The sequence below is a fragment of the Nomascus leucogenys genome, chromosome 10, assembly GCF_006542625.1.
Source record: "Nomascus leucogenys isolate Asia chromosome 10, Asia_NLE_v1, whole genome shotgun sequence".
NCBI classification, from domain to species: domain Eukaryota; kingdom Metazoa; phylum Chordata; class Mammalia; order Primates; family Hylobatidae; genus Nomascus; species Nomascus leucogenys.
Window position 1 is genome coordinate 4,293,692 of NC_044390.1, and position 7,880 is coordinate 4,301,571.

Genomic DNA, 7,880 nt, shown 5'->3' on the forward strand with positions numbered 1-7,880 from the left:
CCTGAGTTCAGGAGTTCGAGACCAGCCCGACCAACATGGTGAAATGCCGTCTCTACTAAAAATACAAAAATTAGCCGGGCATGGTGCCGCTCACCTGTAATCCCAGCTACTCGGGAGGCTGAGGCGGGAGAATCGCCTGAACCCAGGAGGCGGAGGTTGCAGTGAGCCAAGATTGCACCATTGCACTCCAGCCTGGGCAACAAAGGCAAAACTCCATCAAAAAAAAATAAAAAAATAAAAAAGTAAATCATGGTACGTCTTTTGATAGGTAGAATGCATGGGCTTGGGAATAAAGTGAGAGTTTAATGAACAGCATCTATCACTAACTTTACAGATGACACACTTGGGAGATGTGCACGTCCTGTGACTGCCCTTTTAGGTGACCTTGGGTTAGAAAATCTGCCTGGTAAGAAACCACTACCAGGGAACAACACAAAAATTACTCTGTACCTAAAATGATGATGTTGCTGGTTTTCCTTGGGTTTCCTCATTACAGTACATCAGCAGGTAAGATATTATACTGGCCTGGGTAATTTTCTTTAATGATGAGGAGGAGGATTTAGTGAAGAGAGGGTAGCTGGGCAGCTCAGAGAATTCGCTGTGGCACTGATGAAGTCTCCATAGATGGAGGTAACCATGACTGGGGTTGGGGTTTGCACTGTGTCTCCAAAAAGGTATGTTGACATCCTAACCTCCCATAGCTGTGAATATGAACTTATTTGGAAATAGGATATTTGCAGGTATAATTAGTTAAGATGTGGTCATGCTGGCTTCGGGCAGGATCTAAATCCAATATTGCTCACATCTTTATAAGACATGAAGAAGACACACAGAGAAGAATAGGATGCCATTGAAGATGGAGGCAGAGATTAGAATGAGAAGTCTGTAAACCAAGGAATGCCAAGAATTGCCAGCAAGGACCAAAATCTAAGAAAAAGGCACAAAAGTGGCCGGGCGCCATGGCTCACTCCTGTAATCCCAGCACTCTGGGAGGCTGAGGCGGGCAGATCACGAGGTCAGGAGATCGAGACCATTCTGGCTAATACGGTGAAACCCCGTCTCTACTAAAAATACAAAAAAAAGTATCCGGGCGTGGTGGCGGGCACCTGTAGTCCCAGCTACTGGGGAGGCTGAGGCAGGAGAATGGCATGAACATGGGAGGCGGAGCTTGCAGTGAGCTGAGATTGCGCCACTGCACTCCAGCCTGGGTGACAGAGTGAGATTCCATCTCAAAAAAGAAAGAAAGAAAGAAAAAAGCACAAAAGTTTCTTCTTCAGAGCTCTAGAAAGAAGAAATTATATGAACATTTTGATTTTTGATTTCTGGCCTGCAGAACTCTGAGCCAATAAGTTTATCTTGTTTTTCTTCAATACTTTGTGATAATTTGTTATATCAGCCTCCAAGAAACTAACACAATGGGCAACTCTAACAAGAAAGCCTGAAACAGGCATAATAATCAGGTGCTCAGATGCCTCAAAGTTGAAATTTATGTTTATTTCATTGGGCCGATAGTTTAGACAAGTAGAGTTTCTCATGCAAACTCTGGCAGAATGGAAGCAGAATCTAGAAAGGGTGATAGACAGCAAAGCTGGTAAATATCAAGGATGACCTCAGGATTAATTATTACAGAGAACACTGTACTTTTCCCCATTCACATCCATATGCTTTGTTTGCCTCAGTTTTAGATAAATGTGTCCAGCGTGCAGCATGTTGTTGCTTTGGCAGCACATATAGCAAAATCAGAATGATACAGAGAAGATTAGCATGGCAGCTGCACAAGGATGTTACCAAATTTCATGAAGCATTTTATATATATATATATATTTTTTTAATGTGTCCAGCAAAGACCTGGAAGAAGTTATAGCGTGAAAAGACATGAACATGAAGTTCATGGGGCTATGAGCAGGGCAAAGTGTGGACCACAACAGACAGGGCAGACCCTGGTGATGCCCCAGCAATGTTGCCTAGGTCATGTCTTTTTTTTTTTTTTTTTTCTTGAGACAGGCAGAGTTTTGCTGTTGTTGCCCAGGCTGGAGTGCAATGGCATGATCTCGGCTCACTGCACCCTCCGTCTCCTGGGTTCAAGCGATTCTCCTGCCTCAGCCTCCCGAGTAGCTGAGATTACAGGCATGCACCATCATGCCTGGCTAATTTTTGTATTTTTAGTAGAGACAGGGTTTCACCATACTAGTCAGGCTGGTCTCGAACTCCTGACCTCATGATCCACCCGCCTCGGCCTCCCAGAGTGCTGGGATTACAGGTGTGAGCCTCCGTGCCTGGCTGGGTCATGTCTTTTTAATGCATGTCGTCCTAAATCTCCACCATCAAAAGTTTCCTCTCCTAGAGATTCTAGATACTATAAATGATAAGATACATGAAAAAATATAGAACATCCTCTAGAAGAAGACACCAAAATCAAGTACTCAAAACATAAGATTCATAGTGTTCACCATTCAGTCAATAATTACTAACCATTAAACATTAAAGAAACTTTAAAATGTTTATGTTTTTCTTTTTTTTCTTTTTTTTTTTACTTTCCTCTGGGTAATTTCAAAAGATCTATCTTCAGGTTTAGAGATTTATTCTTCTTAATCTTGTTTGTTGTTGAGGTTCTATATTGTATTTTTTATTTCCCTCATTGAATTCTTCAGCTCCAAAAGTTTCTGTTGGGTTTTTTATTACATCTATATCTTTGTTGAATTTCTCATTCAAATTATGAATTGCCTTCCTGATTTTGTTAAATTTTCTGTCATTATGCTCCTCAAGATAATTTTGAATTTCTTTTGAGGAAAAATATAAATTTCTTTTTTCTTTGGGGTTCGAGATATAACACTGTAACTGTGGTGACTACTCCTAAGTAGAAAGACTAAATGATAAACTAATCAAAAAATATAGCTACAACAACTTTTCAAGACACAGTACAATAAGCTATAACTGGAAGGAACATGTTAAAAAGCAAGAAGATGAAGTGAAGGCATAGAGTTTTTATTAGCTTTCTTTTTGCTTGTTGTTTTTTATGCAGTGTTAAGTCGTTATAAGGTCAAAATCATTGGTTATAAAGTAGTACTCACAAGTCTCGTGGTAACCACAAACAAAAAAAATACAATAGAGACACAAAATATAAAAAGCAAGGAACTAAATCATATCACCAGGGAAAATCACTTTCACTAAAGGAAGACAAGAAGAAAAGAAAGAAGGAAAAAAACGCACACACACACAAAACAACCAGAAAACAAATAACAAAACAGCAGGAATATTCACTGAATTCTTCAGCTCTATAATTCTGTTGGGTTCTTTTTTATTACGTCTATATCTTTCTTGAATTTCTCTCGGATTATGAATTGTTTTCCTGATTTTGCTGCATTGTTTGTCATTATACTCCTCAAGATCATTTTGAATATTTTTTTGAGAAAAATGGTGAATGTCCTTTTTCTTTGGGGTCACTTACTGAAGAATCATTGTGTTCCATGGATGGTGCCATGGTTGCTTGCTTTTTCATGCTTCTTGTGTCCCTGCATTCATGTCTGCAAATTTGAGGAGTAATCACCTCTTCTAAACTCTAAGAGGCTTCCATAGGATAACACTTTCACCCACAGATAAGTCTTAGTGTGCTGGTTAGGAAAAGTAGAATGGTTCTGGCTCCGAGTACGTGAAGCGGTATGGCCCTCATGCAGCTTCTTATTTTATTTTATTTTATTTTTATTTCATTTTTTATTTTTATTTATTTATTTATTTATTTGAGGCAGAGTCTCACTCTGTCTCCAGGCTGGAGTGCAGTGGCACAATCTTGGCTCACTGCAACCTCCGCCTCCCAGGTTCAAGCAATTCTCCTGCCTCAGCCTCCCGAGTAACTGGGACTACAGGTGCCTCCCACCACACCTGGCTAATTTTTGTATTTTTAGTAGAGACGGCGTTTCACCATCTTGGCCTGGCTGGTCTCGAACTCCTGACCTCGTGATCCACCCTCCTCGGTCTCCCAAAGTGCTGGGATTACTAGGTATTAAACCTAGTGCCCTGTTTTCCTGATCCTCTCCCTCCTTTCTCCCTTCACCCTCAAATGCGCCCCAGTGTGTCTGTTGTTCCCCTCTATGTGTCCATGTGTTCCCATCCTTTAGCTCCCACTTATAAGTGAGAACATGCAGTATTTGGTTTTCTGTTTCTGCATTAGTTTTCCAAGGATGATGGCCTCCAACTCCATCCTGCCCCCACAAAGGACATGTTCTCATTCTTTTTTATGGCTGCATAATATTCCATAGTGCATATGTGCCACGTTTTCTTTATCCAGTCTGTCATTGATGGGCATTTGGGTTGATTCTATGTCTTTGCTATTTTGAATAGTGCTGCAATGACCATTCACGTCCATGTGTCTTTATGGCAAAATGACTTATATTCGTCTGAGTATATACCCAGAATTAGGATTGCTGGGTTGAAGGGTAGTTCTGCTGATAGCTCTTTGAGAAATCACCATACTGCTTTCCACAATGGTTGAACTAATTTACACTTTCACCAATGGTGCATAATTGTTCCCGTTTCTCCACAACCCCACCAGCTTCTGTTATATTTTGACTTTTTAATAATAGCTATTCTGACTGGTGCGAGATGGTATCTCATTGTGGTTTTGATTTGCATTTCTCTAATGATCAATGATATTGAGGTTTTTTTCATATGCTTGTTGGCATATGTATGTCTTTTTTGAAAAGTGTGTGTTTGTTTACTTTGCTCACATTTTAAGGGGGTTGTTTGTTTTTCTCTTGTAAATTTGCTTAAGTTCCTTATAGATGCTGGATATTAGACCTTTGTCAGATGCGTAGTTTATAAATACATTTTCCCATTCTGTAGGTTGTCTGTTTACTCTGTTGATAGTTTCTTTTGCTGTGCAGGAGCTCTTAAGTTTAATTAGATCCCACTGGTGAATTTTTGCATTTGTTGTGATTGTTTTTGGTGTCTTCATCATGGAATCTTTGCCCATTCCTATGTCCAGGATAGTATTGCCTGGATTGTCTTCTAGGGATTTATAGTTTTTGGCTTTACATTTAAGTCTTTAGTCTGTCTTGAGTTAATTTTTGTATATGGTATAAGGAAGGGGTCCAGTTGCAATCTTCTGCATATGGCTAGCCAGTTATCCCAGCATCATTTATTTAATAGGGAGTCTTTTCCCCATTGCTTGTTTTTGTCAGCTTTGTCACAGATCAGATGGTCGTAGATGTGCAGCCTTATTTCTGGGCACCCTATTCTGTTCCATTGGTCTATGTGCCTGTTTGTGTACCAGTGCCATGCTGTTTTGGTTACTGTAGCCTGGTAGTATAGTTTGAAGTTGGGTAATGTGATGCCTCCAGCTTTTTTCTTTTTGCTTAGGATTGCCTTGGCTATTCAGGTTCATTTTTGTTTCCATATGAATTTTATAATAGTTTTCTCTACTTCTGTGAAGAATGTTGTTGGTAGTTTCAGAGGAACAGCATAGAATCTGTATGTTACTTTGGGCAGGATAGCCATCTTAATGAATTGATTCTTCTGATCCATGAGTATGGGATATTTTTCCATTTGTTTGTGTCTTCTCTGATTTCTTTAAAGGGTGTTTTATAATTTCCATTGTAGAGATCTTTCACCTCCTCAGTTAGCTGTATTCCTGGTATATTATTTTTTGTGTGTGTAGCACTTGTGAATGGGATTGCCTTTCTGATTTGGCCCTCAGTTTGGCTGTTGTTGGTGTACTGAAATGCTAGTGAATTTGTACATAGATTTTGTATCCTGCAATGTTGCTGAAGTTGTTTATCAACTGGAGGAGATTTTAGGCTGGACACACAAGTTCTTTCTAATATCTGGAAAGCCTTTTCAAGAAGGATTACTACAAATAAGCATAGATAATGAAAACCACAATAAACGTCTAACTCTTCAAAGCCCAGACAATGAAGAACATTTACTAACATCATCACCATCCAGAAAAACATGACCTCACTAAATGAGGTAAATAAGGCACCAGGGACCAATCCTAGAGAAGCAGAAATATCTGACCTTTCAGACAAATAATTCAAAATAGTTTTGTTGAGGAATGTCAAGGACATTCGAGATAAAACAGAAAAGGAATTCAGAATTCTATCTTATAAATTTAACATAGAGATTAAAATCATTTTTAAAAATCAAGTAGAAAAATTCTAGAACTGAAAAAATGCAATTGGCATACTTAAGAATGCATCAGAGTTCTTTAATAGCAGAATTGATCAAGCAGAAGAATTTGTGAGCTTGAAGACAGGCTATTTGAAAATCCACAGTCAGGATCAAGAAAATGAGGTATATATACACCATGGAATACTATGCAGCCATAAAAAAGAATGAGATCATGTCCTTTGCAGGAACATGGATGGAGCTGGAGGTCATTATCTTCAGAAAACTAACTCAGAAACAGAAAACTAAATACCTCATGTTCTCACCTATCAGTGGGAGCTAAATGATGAGAACATGTGGACACACAGATAGGAACAACAGACACTGGGACATATTGAAGGGTGGGGGTTGGAAGAAGGGAAAGGACCAAGAAAAATAACTAATGGGTACTAGGCTTAACATCTGGGTGACAAAATAATCTGCACAACAGTCAGAGCCTTGGCACTTGGGTCTGAACCTTGCTCAGAGTAGGAGTCCGTGCAGATGTCAGCTAAGTTTCCAGAATGACTACCATCTTGACTTACACTTTTAAAACTCTTCCCACTACATGGCTGGGCACGGTGGCTCATGCCTGTAATCCCAGCACTTTGGGAGGCCAAGGTGGGTGGATCATGAGGTCAGGAGATCGAGACCATCCTGGCTAACATGGTGAAACCTCGTCTCTACTAAAAATAAAAATAAAAAAAATTAGCCGGGCATGGTGTTGGACGTCTGTGGTCCCAGCTACTCGGGAGGCTGAGGCAGGAGAATGATGTGAACCTGGGAGGCAGAGCTGGCAGTGAGCCAAGATTGTGCCACTGCACTCTAGCCTGGGCGACAGAGCAAGACTCCATCTCAAAAAAAAAAAAAAAAAAAAAGCAAAGGGATGAAGTTAAAGTGAAAGTTTCTTTTTTTTTTTTAAGATGGAGTCTCACTCTGTCACCCAGGCCAGAGTGTAGTGGCATGATCTTGGCTCACTGCAACCTCCGCCTCCTGGGTTCAAGCAATTCTTCTGCCTCAGCCTCCTGAGTAGCTGGGGCTGCAGAGGTGCATCACCATGCCCGGCTAATTTTTGTATTTTTTAGTAGAGATGGGGTTTCACCATATTGGTCAGGCTGGTCTTGAACTCCTGATCTCATGATCTGCCTTCCTTGGCCTCCCAAAGTGCAGGGATTACAGGCGTGAGCCATCGCGCCCAGCTAGGCATAGAGTTTCTATTAGTTTTCCTTTTGCTTTGTGTTTGTTTATGCAGAGTGTTAACTTGTTTTAAGATTAAAATAATGGGTTACAAAGTAGTATTTGCAAGCCTCATGGTAATCGCAAACCAAAAAACATACAATGGAGACACAGAAAATAAAAAGCAAGAAACTAAATCATATCACCAGAGAAAATCAGTTTTACTAAAGGAAGACAAGAAGGAAAGAAAGAAGAAAAAAAAACACAAAACAACCAGAAAACAAATAACAAAATGGCATGAGTAAGTCCTTACTTATCAGTAATAACATTAAATGTAAATGGACTAAACTCTCCAATCAAAAGACATAGACTGGCTGAATGGATGAGAAAACAAGACCCATAGATCTGTTTCCTACAAGAAACACACTACACCTATAAAGACACACGTACACTGAAAGCTAAAGGATGGAAAAAGATTTTCCATGCCAATGGAAACCAAAAAAGAGCAGGAGTTACTATACTTACATATGACAAATAGATTTCAAGACCAAAACTCTAAAAAG

The 7,880-nt window shown here is 39.7% G+C and overlaps 1 non-coding gene across 1 annotated transcript; it reads left to right on the forward strand.

The window, feature by feature from the left end:
* Positions 1 to 1,713: 1,713 nt before the first annotated feature.
* On the forward strand, positions 1,714 to 1,816 carry LOC115837206. Its single transcript, XR_004032222.1, has one exon. It is a non-coding gene; the product is annotated as a U6 spliceosomal RNA (small nuclear RNA).
* The last annotated feature ends 6,064 nt before the right edge of the window (positions 1,817 to 7,880 follow it).